The sequence below is a fragment of the Gymnogyps californianus genome, chromosome 6 (assembly GCF_018139145.2).
Source record: "Gymnogyps californianus isolate 813 chromosome 6, ASM1813914v2, whole genome shotgun sequence".
In the NCBI taxonomy this organism is placed as follows: domain Eukaryota; kingdom Metazoa; phylum Chordata; class Aves; order Accipitriformes; family Cathartidae; genus Gymnogyps; species Gymnogyps californianus.
Genome location: NC_059476.1, coordinates 35,790,965 through 35,810,795, shown reverse-complemented (window position 1 = coordinate 35,810,795; position 19,831 = coordinate 35,790,965). Strand labels below are relative to the sequence as shown.

Here is a 19,831-nt window from a genome sequence, read left to right as displayed (position 1 = left end):
CTGGACAATTGAATGATTAAGTTCTAAGACATATGGGATGCACCACAGTCCTTACCATGCTAGAGAGACAGACAAGAACAATGTTGAGCATGAATACATGGTACTATTATAAAAGACAGTGCCATTTACACACAATGAATTAGGTTTAGAAAAGATGTATTAAGTGCTAGAGAAAGCAGGTTTTGCAGTGTTCATTGTATACTATTTTCATACCTCAAGAAGAGCGGCTAATGCTAAGCAGCGTATTTGGCAGCTGTTAAGTCTTGAGGTCATTATGGGATTTCTTGGCACAACTAGATTATTTATTTGATGAAATTTCACTGAGACATTTTTTCTCCAGAATTCATCATCATGTCACTCAGGAAAATATGCTAACATTAAGTGGTGTTTAGATAACGTTCAACAATTCAGTGCTTCAGTGGCAAATGCATTCCTTGTAGAGACATGAAAAACAGAAAAACAACACTCTTGTTCAATCTCTGACTTTCCAACATGAGCTGTCTGATGAACATTCTACGTACAGGGAACACAAACTAAAAAGCCCCCACGCAATTAGTGGATAAACTCTAACCATATAAATAAGGCTAATTATACAGATGGGAAATCTTTTCAGTTCAGTAAAATCAGATGCTAAACATTCCTCCCATTCATAGAAAAAGCCTTCATACCATGCAAACAAACAGGCACATGAAAACCAGTGAGCTAATCAAGCTGATTCTTCTATAAAGAACCTCCTTGCTCTGTAAAGGAAGAAAAAAATGTTAATTGTTTTTGTATGCTGGAGACCCACACAGACGCTACTATAGCTAGGGCTTGTGCTTTGTAATGAAGGACATCGGAGAAGCAGAAGAGAGAGTAATTGCAAATTGATGTTGTACTCTAGATGCGGGCAGATGCAGCAAAAGCAACTGGCAGGCTGTTTCAGAGCCGTGCTGGCTGCACAGAACAGGGTATTACAGGAAGACTGGGAGCAAGCGTGCTCTCCAAGTTCCTCCTACTGAAGGCCCCAAAATAAGTTCCTTTATACACAGGACCTGGACTACACGTAGGGTTCAGCCCTGTGCTCTCCACCGGCTGACTGCTCTCAAAAAACAATTCTCCACAGCATATCACCGTCATCAAGCAGCCAGCCTATGCCTTAAGTACTATCATGTACCTTCATCATACAGCTAAGAGAAACAACGGGTGTCATACAAGAATCATCTCCCTGCACCTGTTTGCTGCACTCCCAAGCTCTCCCAGAAGGAGGAACCATGCAAGTTTAGAATCTGCAATACTTCCAGAAACAGCTGTGATGCCAGCTTTTGCATAAGAGGTGAAAGGATTAAGGGACTGAAATTAAGTAGTATTTACTGTGGCAGCATATCCAACATATATATGACTACTTAATTGTTAAATTGAACATTAAATAAGATTTGTTAAAGTGCTTTTACATTGTCAGATTTTTTTCACTTATCAACTTACAGTGTGTGCATATATATATTTTAACATTCACTCTATTTCACTAAATTATTTCTGTGGCTGTGACACCATAGCCACAGGAATACAGAAGAACTACTGGATAATTAGAGTGAAAGCTGACTGTTTAGAATACTATTCCAGTAATTAATGTTGGATTCTACAAATTCTACAAGAAAATATTTAATACTATTTAAAACCTCTTTCATATAATACTTGCATTTTAAATGCAAGTGTAGAATACTGCCAGTATTTGTTATGTAGCTTCCATATAATAAACTAGAAAAGCTGATAACTTCCTCATTAAGGCAGTAAAAAAAAATTCGTATGACTTGAATGCTTACTACATTTCTAGCATTTGTATTTAATAAGAAGGAAGCAGACCACTCCCTCATAAAAACACCTTAGTACTGAGGAAACCTCTTAGCTTTGAAAATTCCAATTCCTGCCTCCACCAAGTTGTAAGGCTTGTTTGATCTGATATCTTCCAACTTTGGCAAAAGTGCTATAAAGCAGTATAAATGACACTGGATTTCTAGAGAGGACTGCCAGCTGCTGGAGTTATTGAGAGCTATTACTGAGTTGTGACAAGTAGCAGCTGCCACAGGAGGTTATGCAGAGGCACACTGAAAGTTAGACCACCCAGCATAGAAAACAGTAAGAGGTCTCATAAAATAGAACACGTGCACAGTCTGGTCAACTGGTAAAAATTTGTTTTCATCAGGCAGTCAAATGAGCAGAGTATACACTTACTACACCCAGATTTTCTAAATTTCAGCAGCACATTGCCCCAACTACTCTACCTGGACCAAGTGCTCCTACGCACTTGATGCTTCACCAGGTAGACTGAGACAGACAACAACTGATATGCTTGTTTTCCATAATGCTATTGCCTTGCCCACAGCCTGACTGATGGACCAGACAGATTCCACAAGATGTAACAAGCCTTCAAAATTGCTCTGAAAATGGACAGCTATTCCTGGGTGCTTGTCTGACAACATAAACGCGTACCTAAGATGACATATTACTGGCTATACAAGACTCTCTGAGAGCATGAATCTCTGAAAACAGCAACATGCTTTTTCTGACCTTTGGTGAGTGCTACCGCTCTCAGCGTGTCATCTTTGGCAAATTCTCCTTTCCTACCATGCCACATGCAGGGCATGAGGAGGAAACCAGAACTAACATCATCCACTCTGGTCCCTTCTCATGATTCATTTCATATCCCCTTTTCCTTCTTCAGGCAACTGCAGGACAAGATTAAAACTCTGATGTCAGGTTTCAGTCAGATCTTGGTAACTCACAACAAAGAAAAAAGTATTGCTTGCAGATTAAAAACAACCTCTTCCCCCTCCCCCCCGCATGAAACATGCGAGTGAGATACACTGAGGCTGCCCTTCAGAGACACAGCTTGAACATCAATAGCAGAACAGTGCAGATATCTCTTTACTGCCTGTCCAAAGCTAATCAGCAGATCTCTTCACTCTGGATCAAGTCTGCCAGAAATCACTGCCTTACCCTTTTGGGCAGATTCAGATTTCCAGGGAAATCCATGTGGAGTCAGGCACTGCTCAGTGTGAGCAAAGATGACCAAAGTGTTATTTCTATCTCTGCAGGGATTCATCTGATTGTTCATGGAGCTGAATAGAGTAATGGTAAAGGTTTATCTAGCATACAATAGTCAAGACTAATTCAGAAGACTTTCTACTTGACGTAGCAGCACTTTTTCAGTCTACTTTACCCAAGCAATGACTCAAAACTATAAATGAACCAGCTCTAGAGCTGCCACATCAGATGAAAAATATGCAACACTGCGTAAGTCAAAATACTGATTCAATATAAATTCATGCTGTTTCAAATATGATAACCTTTTTTTTTTCCCTGACGAGTTAGCTTTGTACCATAGAATTTCTCCCAGATAGTGCCTCATCCAACCTTGCCATTGTATTATTATGCTTGACCCAATATCATTTGCTGTTCTACAGTTGATGGGAAAACTTAAAACCCGTTTAGACTTCATATAGCACACAGTTGGTGATTTGAAAGAACTGGATCACGTGCTGCACGCCAGATCAGCTTGGTGTGTTATGCTGCAGGTGCCTAGTCAAATAACGGAAGCACAGCCTGCTTCCAGCCACTCTTGCAGCTCTTCTGCATTGACTCAGTACTGGAAGAGATGGTTGTTTTCTAATTGCAGACACATGTCTGTTGATTATATACAGAGCCTTGAACTTGTCTGTAGACTACACCACAGTACTGAGACAGACAGCTTTGCTTAAATGTACTAATAATTTACCAGGTATATTGCAGAGGTGACTAATGGTTTCTTGCAACCTGCTGATGCTTCCTTAGCCACAGAATTAGCTCACCCAGCTGCTTTTATAGAAAATGATGGGATCCTGCTGGGCACTAGCAAGGAGCTGGCAGAACGTCTGTTCTGTTATGTACTGTTCTTGAGCAGCTTAATTTATGGGGCTGTTTTAGGTCAGTGCCACTTAGAGACACAAAGGAAACTGTCAACAGCTTTTACCTGGGATTTTGCAAGAACCTGCTTTCACTTAGGAGATTTGTCTTCTATTGGTTATAATGATATCCTCCCCTACCCTCTCATTTCCTCACCCCAGCCTCTATCTGCTACTTGCTTATGATGATAAATATTCACAAACCTAGGAACACGAAGTGACTGATTTTTTTATTAGATTGCAACATGCATACATAAACTATATTCTTATGCATAACTTTCTGTTGGCACCTCTGAGTGCACTTACTTTAACAGGAATGTAAATGCCTTTTTGATGACCAGGTAATTTAAAGACCACAGGGAGGTATACAATACATTATGCCAAAAACCCCTCAAAAACCAAAAAAAACAACCACCAAACAAAAAACCCTGGATATTTTCAGAATCTGGTATAAGCAAAGACTTCTGCAGCTGGGTTTTAATTGAAAGTTTTTAAAAGGTTAACTGTCAGCCTGGGCTGTAAATAATAGAAGCAAAACAAGATGTTCATGTAGCCAACATCTGATTTATTTACAGCAAATAAAGGACTACATCCAGCTGAAATGATCTTCCTTCCTTTAGTAATCTTGGTAAACATGTTTTCAAGAGTTTGTTTTGTGGTTTTTTTTTTTTTTTCTTGGAATGAAAACATCTGAAAATTGTTTTGAAAGAGAGATACCTGGTAGAACCAGCTGGTAGGGTGTCATGGTGAGGGCACTAAGACTGCATCTGAGAGAACAGCCTAGCAGAAACTTGATTTTGCCTCTCCTCTTCCCAAGAGAATTCTGTAGCCTCTAAGGTGAACTGGCTGGTATTGTTTTTCAATTGCACGCACACAGACTTTGTCCACTTTACTACATAAAGTAAATATCATATGATACAGTAGAGCAAACTTCTAAAACCTGAATCTAATTATGCCACAGTGCTGGTCCCAGAAAGGGAAGGATGGGAAGGGAAGAAGTAAACATCAAACGTTTTCAGAAAAAATCTTAGCAGTACACACAGGGTTGCAATTCACAACGAACCGCTGCATTCAACACTTTCTTATGAACGCGTATCTGGGGTTAAGCCCTACACATCAGTACAAAGTACCTGATCAAACATGTATATACTCTTGCAAGGCAATCAGGAAGGCAAATTCTGTCCCGAGAACAGTCCTCAAACAAAAATGGAAATAGCTACATCCTAATAGTCCATTCTCCATCCTTTATTCCTCAGAAGTGCCCTCACAAGCTGAATCCCAACACAGTAACATTGGCAGGAGATGCTTTTTCTGTCTTGTGTAGTCTAGCAAAGGTGGGGAAGAATTAATCTCTGCATCCAAAGCAACAGGCCAGGTACTTCTGGCAGAAGATGGCCACGCAGTGCCCAGGCAGTCACAGACTGCTATGAATATCCCCATCACTAATCTGATTGAAATGAGAATGCTGTAAAAAGAAAAGAGAGAAAACTGTTGTGTGCTATACAGCACAGAGCTGAATGAAGATTGGCCATCTGTTTGTACTGGATATCTCCCACCGGTTTAGAGACAAGCTACTCACTGGCAATATGTTCAACAATTCAAGAAGTCCCATAAACACTCTTCCTTTATTCTTTATGACTCCATCAAGAGAGCAAGTAGCACCATTTTCTACCCCGGAAGAAGTGAAGGGTGCTGGGATGCTGATGGCAATGGTCAAACATTTCTGGATTCAAGGCTCCTACAGAAGCTTTGCCATTCCTCAACGTAAGCAAGAGCACATGGGATGGTTCACTAGGGATTTCCTAGGGTCTCTACAAGCTGCAACTTCAACTCTTAAACACAAAAAAATAGCACTTGTGAAGAAGGAAAACAATGCTGCTTAGTTGATCTAAAATTGTTTCAGCTTTCTAAGAGTCTTCCAACCTCTTGTACTTCTTGTCCTACTGCTGAAGAACAATGGTGGGATCAGAATAAAGCACACTCTGTGCAGTACCTATTCAACACAGCAAGCTGGTGCCTCTATCTGTAGAATACATAAATTACAGTGATTACCTGGCAGCAGTTTGGCTTGAATTTTGCTTAGCCTATCGGACACGCTGCACTTCTTTCTGTTTCAAAACTGCTGTTTTGTAATTTGCATAGAACTTTTACAGTCTTTGGGTCTGAAACCTAATTTTTGTTCTGAACCTGTATGGCATCTATAACAGCAGCCTGATCAGTAGCCTAAACAGTAATATAACAATAGTATCACCCTCCATTTTCTGATAGCAAATATGTGACCATTGCCTACAAGATGAGATTCCACAGTGGGTTTTCATTTTGATTTATACCTCAAAAGAGAGGAAAGCTGGCTGGATTTCAGGCCCATCCTAATACTATGATCAAAAAGGGCACAGAAGGGAGAGCATATTTAAGGTCTTCTCATTTAGTGAAACTGAACAGAACATGCTGACTTAAGAATTACAGTCGTCCAACAGTTACATTTTTTTCCTTATACATCAGCTTCTTAGGCAGAAAAAGATGTTAAAAGAGGTCAGTGAAAGCACCAGTTGAAAGTTTTCACTAGAGAAAATAATAAAACAGAAAAGTCACAGCAAAGACTAGCGTTTTTTATTTCTGATGTTGCTTTAAAAAGATTTTTTTGTCCTGTAGACAATGCAGTGCAGAAGTTTCCAAAAGAACTTCCATCCTCCTACTCTTTTGAAGCAGCCTCTGATACAATACTTGAGATGTGGATGAGTATGTAAAAAGTGCATTTGATCAGCACCGTAACTGCTGGTGTGACCTTATTACATCAGAAAGTCTTTAGGGGTTTAAGCTTCCTTACAACCACCACAAAGAGACTGTGGCTCTTTCTGTGACTCTTCTAAGAAAGCAGTGACATACTGCATATCATAACATATCAAAAGAATTTGAGGAAAAAAAATAGTTAATGAAAAAGAGATAAAGCAGTATTGCTAAACCAGTAAAGCATATTTCAAGGCAACCTGCTGAAGGCAGCCAGAGATACGATATGCTTTTCTTTTTGGGTGTAGTTTATCTGGGGAAATAAGGGCAACTTCAAATTTCTTTTGGGGGAATAGGTGGTGTTGGCATTATAAGTATCTTGATTACTTGTTTTTACTAAAAATATAGGGAGCTTTTTAGATGTTCTATCATTACTCCAATTTTATCTAGAAAAGCCAACCACGAATAGGAAGATAGATCTTGACCAGCACTATAGCATTTCTTTTTATATAGTTTTGTTTAAACAACTGCCATTCCTGAACCTGCTTTTGGTTTTTGAACTAAATACCTGAAGATTTTATAGTTCTCATCAAGATGAGGCTTGAGAGTTTGCCTTAATTTTCCTAAATTTGAATTTCTCAAACTTCCCTTTACCTTTTCATTTTTTCAAAAATGTACTTTATGCATGGAGATAGCTGGAAATATATGTAAACATTGGTCCTTCTCATTTTCAGGGATAAAATTCCAGAAAAAAGGCTCAGTTGGAAGCTTTTTCCTGGGCTTTCCAGATAGTGCTTCAGGATTCATGCTCGTCAGGAACAGCATGAAGTGAAATTAACAGACTACGTACTGTTTTATAAACCAGCTTCTCAGTCCCCATTAGAATCTGTGTGCTGCTGAAGGAAACCATTTATACTCATAAGAGCTCTTTCATACTGCCAGACCAACTACCCACACAGCCCATTTTGCATCTAATCATGAAAACACATACATACAGAAGAGTCTGATGTTGCCAGAGACCCAGAGCTTTGTAACAACCAATTCAGAATCTGTTCATGCAACTAAAGCAACTTTCAAACTACTTGCAACAAGAGCTCAGAATATTATTGTTACAAGTGCGATTATACATTGATATCTCTTTGCAAACCCACGTAAGAGGTAGATCCATAATCAAAAACTGACAAAATAAGTAGGCTATTAAAGTAATTTCTATCTAAAGGCATTTTAAACTAAATCAAATGCTTTTGCGGTTTGGAGTGCCAAATAACTGCAAGAGTGCCACTGGAAAGATGTTTCTTCTTTTTCTATTATTTGTGCTATTCAGAAATACATACATTTGGACAAGTTATTTCAGTAAACCTCTCTTCCAAATCGTGTACCAAGAACTAATGCATGCTCATTTGTGAGTTCTGTGCAGTTTGTCTGGAATACTAGAGATACTCAGGTCAATCTAATAGCCTTATAATTGATGGGCATATTTTCTCCAAAAAATCAGAACACCACTTTGCATACAGGAATCTGAAGATTTTCATAGTTTTCTTTTTTTCCCTCCAAACACTATCCAGTTTGGTCTTCAAAAAATATGGATTCATAGGAGTCTGAATCACATTGGATAAGCCAGACAGAGTTGCAGGTTTTTCACTTGTCTGTGATAATTTTATTTGATCTTATGAACACAGTTCACAGCACATTTTTACATCAGAAGTAGAGACTGTTTCAAAGCAGCATTTCCCCAAAATTTGATAAGCTCTTTAACAGCATATTAATTCTTTTAGACTTCCTGGGGTTTTCTTACTGAACCTATCCCCTGACCAAACATCCCTCCTTTAATGATTTTTTTTTTTTCTTCAATTCTCTGCTATTATCATGCAAGGATTCTCTATCAATATATCCCATTTTGCATTCAACTGCATGCAATAATGACCTACACCTGGTCACCTCTACACCATCTCATGGTCCCCTTCTGACATTCTGCTCTTCCTCTTGTATTTTTCACCCTATCTCTCCCAAATGCTGCAAATTCAAACATTACACTTTTTTTCAGCTTCATCATGAGTTCAGAGTTTTATATCCTTTATGATCTGTGTCTGTTATTTTATTATCTCATATTTTTATGTCGTGAAGCTTTGTTCAGGGAAAAAACTTTTCTCTCTCAATAGTTATTTGATGATTAGTGCTTATATCTTTATGTCTTAAGTGATTCCATTATCTCTGAAAACAATTTACAGTACTACAAAACTTGTGCATTTTACAATTCATACAGAATATCTTTTGTTCTACCTCTGAATTTTTATATGATTCATATTTACATATAATACATCCTTCTCACACTGCAATAGCTGGTTCTTCTAACACTTACCTTTATACCTACTGCAACTCCTATCCTTTTTGTTGTTGTTTCTTAGTAACCCACTAGTAAAACATAGACATAGGCTATTTACACACAGGGGAAGAAAATCTTGGTGCTACAACTCTGCATTTGTAATACTGTGAAGAGATTTCATAGCTTATTCTGCACATTTATCAACACAGTTCTCCAACTGTCATTACTTGGAAGGTATATATGGTGATGAGTGGTTATATACAATATTTTATGATTTTTAACTATCTTTTTAAGTTATGATTTAAAAGTCTTATATCCCTTAAACATGCAGTTAAATGCTGTATAAATTTGATATTGCATTTCTATAATTAACTAGAACATTGCTGTTGACTTCACTCAGCAAAACGTGAGGTTCCAGGGAGAAAGATTTCTGCTCATGAGCACTTCAAAGCATAGGTATCACTCTGGAGTGTTTTTTCTTCACTATAGAAGCATAAAAGCTGATCATATCCCATGTCCATAGTAACAATTACTGTCTCTAGTGTGTGTTTTTTAAAAGCATAGAAGTCTCCTTAATTCCCATTTTCAACAACATTTACAAGTTTCCAGTTAAAAGCTTTTTACTGCCACTTGAGTGTACGTTTTCATCAACAAAAGCTGAAGAATGTTAGCTAGTTAAGTTAGCTCAATCACAACTGGAAATGGGTCTTGGCTTTCTCTTTAGGTGGGGTTTTTTTTGCCGATGTCCCTCAAAAATTTTTTTTTTTCATAACCACAGAGAAAACATACTAAAATGCTAAAAATACAGTACAATATAAATTGCATCCATAATTTTTCTGTTCTTCCCTTGTGCCTCACAAACATCTCCAGCAGACTAGCCTATGAGACACTCTCATTCCATAGTAGGAAAGAAACTATTTATTTGTTTTTCTGTATGATGAATAACAGAAAGGCTAAATCGTTGCAGTATCCGTGCCTTGCCAACAAGCCACGATGTCCATTTTGTATCAGTCTTTGAATAATTATGACTAAATATAGCTGAACTGAATTCCACTCTCTCTTTTCCTATCCCAGATTCCATCATATTCAGATCTTGGCCTCATTTGTGTGTTGAAATCTTTCTACAGCGTTTTCCCTGTGTCTTTTCCTGAAGGTTATATGCTGGTGCAAAGTTTCCATACACATTATACCATTTATCCTCCCCTTTTCATCATCTCTTTTGAGATGATTACTTAACTCTTTAATTTCTGGAAGAATTGTGTAGTGTTAATTTCTGGGACAAACCAACTGTCTCTATGAATCAATGCCACAAGACAACCTTACAACCTTCCAGGGCCACCTCCTTTGGAAAAAGATTTCTCCCAGTGCCTGTAATATTTTTACCATATGCCTGACACAAGATCATGGTGTAAATTAGGATGCAGAAAATGCAGATAAAATAAAAAATAAAAACAACCACCCCAAACAAACCCCAAACCAATCTGAATTACCTTAAAATATCTGAGAAGCTGGTCTGATAGTATTATTTAACTGCAGGTCTCAATGCATTTTAAAAAGACAGATATTGTTATTGAGGTAGCTGCAGTACAAGGATTCCTAGAAAATCACCTCTGTGGGCTGAGACTTGGTCACCTCACTGCAGGCAAGTACAAGTAGACCCAAAGCCTCTAAGACTCGACCCCATGCCTCACCTCCGGGGTCCACTGCTGCTCTACAGAGATGTCAGCTCACACTTACAGGAGAGTGGTATAATGATCTTTCACAGATGAGAAAAAAAAGTATAAATATGCATGTACTAAAGCATATTTTTGGAACATCAATACTTTAATTTTTACATTTTCCAGTTTTAAAACTCAAGACTAGCAATTTAAAAAAGAAATGTGCAGAGATGAAACATTCCACTTCATGACTTATTCTCAAGTGCCAGGCTGACAGAGGGAGATGCAGTGTAGAGGAATGACATGGAAAAGCTCTTGGAGGTAAGTGCATTGTCCTCAAAGATCCTTGTAAACAGATGCAGAAGAGAAGATGGAGTGTCAGAGCCCTCGTCAGCATTTTGGTAATTTTCTCCATCAACTTGAGTATATTTCCAGATTCTCTATCCAAGAACATTCACCACAAAACAGGGAAAAAGAAAGCTTGTTTGTTTTTAAAGCAGAATTTTCTACTGTAAACAAGCCTAGTTCTTTACAGTGAGTTCAATTTCATTCATGTGTTAGCATTTAGAAAGGGAAAACATTGCCTCCACTAGGCTTTTGGGTAGTTTACTTTCCAGCCCATTTGGCCATCAATTAAAATTAAACTGCCAGGTTGTGCTTCTCTATACGGTAAAAAGTCCCTTCAAAACCTGACTCCAGTCTTCCTTGTAATCCTCAAACATGTACATAAAGAGAAAATCATTGAAGTGTTTGCAAATCAGATCATAGCCTGAAAATCTGAAAAGCAATATATACTGCTGTCTACAAGGATGGACAAACAGCAGAATTGCTACAATCCCAGATGGCACTAGAATTAAATGAACCAAAAAGAACACAATTAGTTTTAGTTTATATAAAGGTGGAGCTGATCAACAAAGGAAAAATGCTACAAGGAATTGTGAAGTGGGATGGAAAAGGGACAACCCAAACCTAGCAAGTTTTCCATAACAATCACAGAAAAAGAAAATCAGGAAAACAGTTGATTTGTTGGGTTTTTTTCATGTTCTTTTCATTTTTCTGGGGGAGATGAAGAAACTTTTTTTCATTTGTAATTTTTGTTCATATATTGAAACTCATAAGAGAACAAAGAAGACATCTGATTCAAGTCAGCAAGGAAGCTAGATTTCCTGAAAAAAGAAATTATTAGATGGAAAATCAAAATGAGAAAAAAAATGAAGAAAGATCCTCTTCCCTCTGCAAGACCCTGCGTTTTCTGTAGGCTCAAAGCCAAGTTAGAAAGGTGTGCAACTAGTTCTGGCAGCACTAGAAGAGTTAGTCTTACCATTAAAATTACCACGAGAAGAGAGTTCATCTTCAGAGCAGAAATACCTTGAGGTCCAGCTTTAATGCTCAATGTGTTTCTAACAAAACAGTGATCATTACACAGCATTATGAAATGAAAAAATATGTACACCTCTCAACAGGTGAAAGATTTATAGAAATTTAGGCTCAGATTCTTAAGTCAAATACACAGTAACTCATGAAGTTGCTCAGGTGTAAGCAGATGAGGTTACAGGCATGCAGATATGATGTATGAGACATTTGAGTGATGTTTTCAGTTATGAACTGAATCTCAGACTTGATAATCAGGTGAAACTCCCATTAGCTTCAGTGACAGTTTTGCCCTGGTGAGACTAAATAATGACTGCCAGTTTTGGCACAGTTCTTTATACTTGCGAGATATCCTCAATAGCCCTGATAGTAGATATACAGGCAACGTTGAGAAACAATTTATCTGCCAATCTAGCTATCAAATCTCTCTCTTTGCCCCTGGCAATGTCCATGCATTCTACTTACAAAGATCTGTTCCATATCAAAAACTGAAAGTGTCAGGGTAAATGTAAATATGTTGAATGTAGTAAGAAAAAAACTGGGACCGAAGTAGCAAGGACATGCTTCCATACCATAACCAACACATTAGAGACTTAGACATGCCTTCTCATTTGAATTGTACAGTATTTGCTCTGTTGCAGATTTCAAGAATTTTAATTCACCTTATTACAGATTAGCAATAACACTACTGTCATTAATAACTCACAACTGGCTATAGTTAGTAGAGGAGTACAGAGTCCAAACCTCCTTTCTTATCACGGAAATATCAGAAATACTACTTCTAGCTCTAAATATCCCAGGCACCACAACAAGCAACTAAAAGCAATTAGCATTTAATTATGAACTAAGCATAAAAAAGCATAATTGTTCACTTCTGGATACTATCAGAAATATAGATCTGTAATACCGTGCAAAAACGATTGGCAGTAGTTCCTTTTTTTTAGAAAGCAGCAGGATAGCATGTATCTCTCTTCCCTACAGCAACACGGCCTCTTTTGTATTCAAAACTGAAACCATGCCTTTGACTATGGGGTACCAGTCTGCATCCTCAAGTTAAATCCACATACAAAGGGAAAAAAAACCCAACAGCCTGAGTCACAACCTGATAGGTGCAATGAGCACAGAAACCTAGCCAATCTTTCACAATCACATGTAGTCTCTCCTCTCCTACAGACATATTTAAAACTATACAGGTAAAACGTACGCTTACTGTTTCTATTGTTCCTGAAATGCAGAAGCCTACATTATACAGAAAGTATGAATAGACTGTTATAGCACTTTGGCTCGAAAATAAATTAACAGCTCTGCACCCTTGGTTTTCTGTCTCCAAGGTTACCACTCGTGTTTTTCATGAATGCTACTGTTTACTTCCTTCATTTCCTTCTTGTTTACTTGTTTTGTGTACATAAAAATAGAGATATTAAAAAATATATATGCATTACAGATAGTTGCCATTTACAAATGAGGACAGAAGGTTAGGTGCTAGTGACAAATTTGCCAGGTATCTTCCTTCTCAGCACAATCTGTGAAAAGGGCTCAGAAAGCTACATGGCAGCTGATGTTTATGGCTCTAATTAAAGTCCTGGATCACAAAACCCTGCCAACGCCAGTTTTTCACACACAACCTGAGGGAACAAAAGTGGCAAGAAATGTTTAGGGAAAGCAAAAAGGCAAAGAAGATTGATTAGAAACATATAAAATCCACAACTAAAACAATATTTTGTTGCCACAAATAACAACATTTAGCATGAAGTGAGCTATAGGGTAGCCCCTAATTTTGGAATCTCCATGGGGCCGAGCCTGTCTTTCTGATAGGCTTGCAGAGTGTCTCGCAAAAAGGATCTTAGTCTCAGGACTGAAGCTATTTGGGGCCATCAAAAAGAGGCAAGAGTTACTATAAGAATTTGGAACACGATAAAAGAAAGTTTGTGTTTATACTGATAGTATTAAATAAGGCTTCCAAAACTCCGTTATCTTCCTTCAGACTGGAGAAAAACCCCACTTTGGTAATATAAATCCATTAGATCCCTAGAGATCTTTTGCAGTAATGGCTTTAATGTTTTTGAACCAGACAGACATGCATTGGGCCAAAACTACAACTAACAAGACCTGCAATTCCATTGATCTCAACTGAACTACAGGGTTTTTTTTAAATATCTGCTGAGAGTTTAGCCATTTGGCATGCGGAACAAAGACCACACACAAAGGAGATGTGTTTCAAATCTCAAGATACACCCGTCCACTCTAGAGAGCATCCTGTAGGACAACATGAGCATTTGAAATAGTAGATGCTAGATTCAAAAGAGGGTGGTTTGCAAAAACACTATAAATATCAAGTCTGCTATCTATATTAATAATTTCTTATCTATCAGAACTATGAAGTGGAGAAACTGTGAACAAATGTTTCAATGGATAAGTGCAAACATATTTTTATAACATGACTCAAAATGGTATAAGTACTCTTGAAAACATTGTGATTTGAAGTGAGGATACTTAAGGAAGAAGAAAGGTATTAGTTAAGGAACAAAATATGACTCAGAGGAGCCTGGTGGGAAGAGACACTGGAAGGAAAAGGCAAGACTACAATCATCAGTTTCTCAAGTGCACTGAAAAACTGAGGAGGTAACTAAAGAGAAATTTCGTGCTAAACAGAACTTGGTTTACTCTTCTTTTTCCTAATATATAACCTAACCCTTTGCTTTGCTGGATTGCATCTGTTCTCATCTTTGAGAGTGCTCTCAGGTGACTTTGAGGAGCCATAAAGCACACGGGTAAATAAACCAACAAAAAAAATGTGCACATCCTCTTCAGGTACATGCCACTTTGGGCAGGCTAACTAGCCCTGGGAATTTGGATATATTTTCCACCAAACTGAAGTGTTATGATGACTGGCACACACCAGGTCTCCAGATGAGTTGTTTCCCTTGTGTAAGGCAGAACCCTTCTGACAGGGGAAAGCCAGCAGGGGAACAGCCTGTCATCACCAGTGACTCTGAATTGTCATACCCTGTAATGGCAGGTCTCTGAAATCCCTAACTGACCTCCCACCTTTTCAAAGAAAGGAAGGGTGTTAACAAGCTCAAAGTTCATATTTGTCATAATCCTCACTCTGAAGCTCACCAGGTAAATGTTGTGGAAATTTCCCTTTACCTACTGGAGAATATTTTTCAGAATCCAACACCATAAATTCTATATATGCTATCAATTACATCAAGCACCAGAAAAAAAAAAAAAGCTTTGCACAAAGGTGCAGGAGAGAGGAAATCTGACATGGCTATTCTTTAAAAGAAAGCAAAATGACACATGAAGATAGAGAATTCAGGGGAAAGATGACCAAGGAATTCCATTTTTCTGAAAGTACAGGGAAAGTCTCTGGGTGTAGTACCTTTCTCACTCAGCACCAAAAAATAAGTCTGAATACATATGCAACAGACATTATAGCCATAGTCTATATATATAAAACAGATGTACAACGATAGTGCTAAGGCTTCATCTTAAACTAGTCTATCCCAGTTGATTCATGATATTTAAGCTAAGCAGGTTTTCTTCATAATTCTTTTATTCCTACCACGTACATTAGTTATTGCAGATATTTGTTACCATAGCAATAAATCAGGCTGTAGAAGTAAAACTAAAATGCTATCAAACAGTACTGTAACTAAAAAAGGACAAATTCAGGTAGTCATTTTTTGTTAAGTATTTACTAACTTTTATGTTATGTTTTTTTGTAAGTATTTTATTCACAAGAATATCTGGGAAAACCAAAGGTTTTTCAAATCAACATGCATATTTAAACCAAATGTAATAGCATGATCATTTTTAAAATGCTTGGGTCTGTCTCAGAAAGGCAATAAAGCGTGTATGTTGCTCTAAGCATCTGCAAGTGGTTTTGATTAACTTAAACATGCTTAAGAAATACATATACACTCACGTACTTCACTGACTGGGAATCAGGGGTAACTTTGATTTCAAAGGGAAAGGAAGGAATATATCGTCCTTTCAGTCTGGAGGAAAGACTTAACATTTTAAGTTTGGTGCACAAAGCTTTTTTTTTTTTTTTTTTTTTAATAATTTGTGGTTCTATCTTGAATATAAAAGTCATCTGTTTTTATAGGCCTGGAATGCACGTTAATCTTTCTTCAGCTTTTTTCACAATAATTGTGTTTTGTGCTAGGCTTTACTGTTTCTCCCCGCCCCCCCCCCCCCCCCCCCCCCCCTTCTAAAGTCTCACATGCTACAGTATATATGTCCAGGGCTAATAAAGTACTCATCAATACCCAGAGGACACACTGGCAGGTAAGTATGACAGCAGTCCTATTAAAATGCTTCTACTTGGTATGAAATTGCTTTACAAAAATTTCAATTCTGGAAATTAAATGAAAAACAGAAGAAAACCAAGCAGATGACCAGTATCTCTGAAAGGTACGTAATGTCTTTCACATTGATTTTATCACTGTTTTGGCAACTGCATGTGCTTTGTGAATCTAAGATATTGACAAAATATCTCCTTCATCACAGAAAGATCACAAAACAGAACCAGGATGCTTCATGTCATTCTAGGAGGCAGAGTGGTCACGAACATTTGTATAAAACCCTTTCAGTGGGGAAATTGCTGTATTACAGGATATTTGATCATCTTAAAAAAAAAAAAAAAAAAGAATAACGATAGTTTTGTTTGACTGATGTCTTGGGTACAGGAAAAAGATGCATTGAGTTTGTTGGGATTCAGCACTGCTTCTCACCAACACGGTGGTATCTCAGCTGTAAGAAATTCTCATAATCATCTCCTCATGGATTTCTCCTTCTCCAAGGGCAACCTCAATAATCCATGGCTGAGTCACTAAGATTCACAAATTCACCATAATTATTGGTATTTCTATGCTTGATGTTACCAGAGGCTGAAAAAATAAGCTACAATGGAATGATACTGCAGAGCAGAATCTATATTTTATGCTGTTGGCATGCTTAGAATTTAGCAGGACCTATCCCATTTCTTCTATTTACTCATTTATACTAAATTCATGTTATGTAGAATGTAATTTCTATTTCTCATCAGTTTCACTTAACCCTGCACTGTTTTATTTGAAATTACATATGTTTACGAAAAATGAGTGCATAAGATAGGTTACTTACTTTCTGTCAGTATGCATGACTTTCTTATACACACTCACACACTCTTAAATTTCCAATTATCCAAACCAAAACTTTACATAAAGCATACTCTAAAAACAGTAGGGACAGATTTTTCACTCTTAGGAAAGCCAATTTCAAATGAGAATCACAAATACAGAACAAAGAATTCCAAATAGCAAAACCTCTCCCTACACAAAGCAATGTTACTTCACAATGTTCTTATTATGTTTAGATACCTAGAGATACTCATTTCGCTTTATGATTATTCCCTCAAAAATGTTCATTATGCATGAGATGGACTTTAGCAAGACGGGTTCACACATGAAGTAAGTGACTGCTTGTATAACTGGCTTATCTTTGAATAGTTGTTTAATAATTTAACTCAACTTTTGCAATCACGCAGCTCATAATTCACTTCAGAATTTTATGCATCAAGAATTTCTTCATGCCCCTTGCTTAGCTCAAAACCAACGTCCTTGCATGATAGAACAGGGTGCTGTACTACACCAGTTTAGGGACACATTTACAACCAAGGGAAATCAGTCTTCCGATGCAGAGAATATATCACTGTCGTCATTTCTCCTAGAGATGTTAAGTGCAGATTTTAAAATGCAATGACTAAGAAATTTTCCCAACTCATTGTACTAAGTTTTAGTCCCCCTCAAACATAAAAGGCCATGGGTTTTTTTTCCCCTCCTTTTTTTTTTTTCCTAAAAGCCATGAAATTACAGCTGTAAATACTAGTTTTTCATACAGGTAATTGTTACTTCCTACAGCGTCTTAAGGAAATAATTGCACTGAATTATAAAAAAAGTGAGACAAAAAGGTGAAAAAGAAACTGGAACAACTATTTTAATTACATACAGAATTCATTTTAAAACATGGAAATAACCTTATTAGAACTGTAACTAGCATAAAGAATGTAATTTTTCTTCTGCTTTCACAATGCTTGGCATAAATCTATTAAAACCTCCAAAACTACACTGATAAACTGTTGATGTTATTAAACTAAATAATTCAGTGTCAGGAAACAAAGTAAAATTCAAAACCAAACATCAAACTAACTATGCAAATAATATATCCATGCAAATAATAGATGCTTTAGGTTTTTGCCCAAACGAAAAAGAAAAGTTTACAATGAAGTAAAAGCTTTTGTTATCTGTTTTACTGAGAAAAAAAAACAACTATTTTACTCCTCCTGAGTCATATAAAACATCTTTAATAAAAAGAGACCGGAATTAGAGGGCTAACCTTGGCTAGAGGCAACTGATACGCTTGCTATTTCAAGGAGTGCACCCAAGACACGGGTTACAGAGTTTAGGTGTCCTTTGCTGCCCACAAGCCTTTAGGCTCCTGCTTGCCCTGCCTCAGGGCACGGGCTGGGTGCGCTGGTGTACGAGGGCAAAGGGGATCTCATGGAAATGGCAGTCACAGGACCACACTGTCTCTCACAACAGCATCCTCACTATCCCCAGCCTACCGAGCTGTTCTTTGTCTCATTCATGAAATTATTGCTTCAGTAAACACATGTATTGCTACAGAAAAATGCCTGGGGCTACAGCACTGTTTCTGCTGCAGGGCCAAATAGTCTGTTCTCCCATGTTTTGCAAGAGGAATGCCTTTCAGTTAAGCAAGACAAGCACTGTCCAGACCCATACAGCATTCAGTCACACTCTTAACATTCAACAGATCTTTGCTAGACACAGATAGATGCTGAACTGGTCCCACAGTTCGTAGAAACTAACTCGGTTACAGTTTGTTATTAACGAACACAATTATAATTCATTATTTTCAAATATTATACCCTTAGAGTCACATCATTTTTCATATTTGTAAAGCTCTCAAGTCTTCCAGTCTTCATATTGATGGCTAAAGTTTTGATACATGTAAGATAAAATATAACTTCTTAAGTCAGGAAACTGTTGACCTTTACCGTTAAAAGTTCACCTGATACAGTTAACAAATCTGGATTCAACCAACTAAAATGGTTAATTTACACCAATCTATTTCTAATAAGATATCAGTGCTTCACCTCCATCCAGTACACATATCAAAGATGTTCAAACTTGCAGTAAGTCGATTGTTCATCAGAAACTGAGTGGCATCCCCTTGGGAGGCAGGCCAGAAACCAGGCTGCACAATATCTATGCTTTTCTGAGTTCATATGCACAACCTGAATAGCAAAGGGAATAACCAAACGATACAGAAATTTCTCAGGATGCACTAAACCCTCTTCAGGCTAGAGAGGAAGGTAAAAGACCAAAACCTATTTTGACACCACACAAAGCTACTCATTGGTCACCTAAGGGGGGGACAGGACGGACCCAACAAACAAACAAAGCTAAGTTTACAAGCTCGGGCCCTCAGTCTCACTGCTCCAATTACCAGACAGTGCTTCTTGCACACCAAGTTCTTTGTGTGAGAGCCAGCATCATATGCAAATGTCTGGGCATTTATAGGAGGCCACGACTGCTTAATGTGAGCAGACTAGATGAGATCAAAGGTCTGTACAGCCTCTACCGGCCTTTGACACTGACTATGTGCTAGAAGAAAAAACCCTGGAATTTTCATGCATAGGCTGAGCTGAGCCACACATGTCCTACTGCTCCATTAGTGGCAAAAGGCTGAACAAGGCAAATGCGGGCCTGCTGGTGAATGAGGCGGGTGCCTTAGTGACAGCAGACACAGATGAAGCTGAG

General features: G+C 37.8%; 1 long non-coding RNA gene across 8 annotated transcripts in view; it reads right to left on the bottom strand.

Annotated features, from left to right (window-relative positions):
• Positions 1–19,831, bottom strand: part of LOC127018083 (uncharacterized) — a 284,395-nt gene that overhangs the window by 78,306 nt on the left and 186,258 nt on the right. The window contains exons 4-5 of one of the 8 annotated variants that reach the window (XR_007766707.1): positions 669–740; positions 214–433 (exon numbers count right to left, since the gene is read on the bottom strand). The exons of 6 other annotated variants lie outside the window; for them this stretch is intronic. This is a non-coding gene — a long non-coding RNA (uncharacterized LOC127018083). The remainder of the gene's footprint in view (positions 1–213; positions 434–668; positions 741–19,831) is intronic. One more of the 8 variants, XR_007766708.1, reaches the window with a different exon arrangement.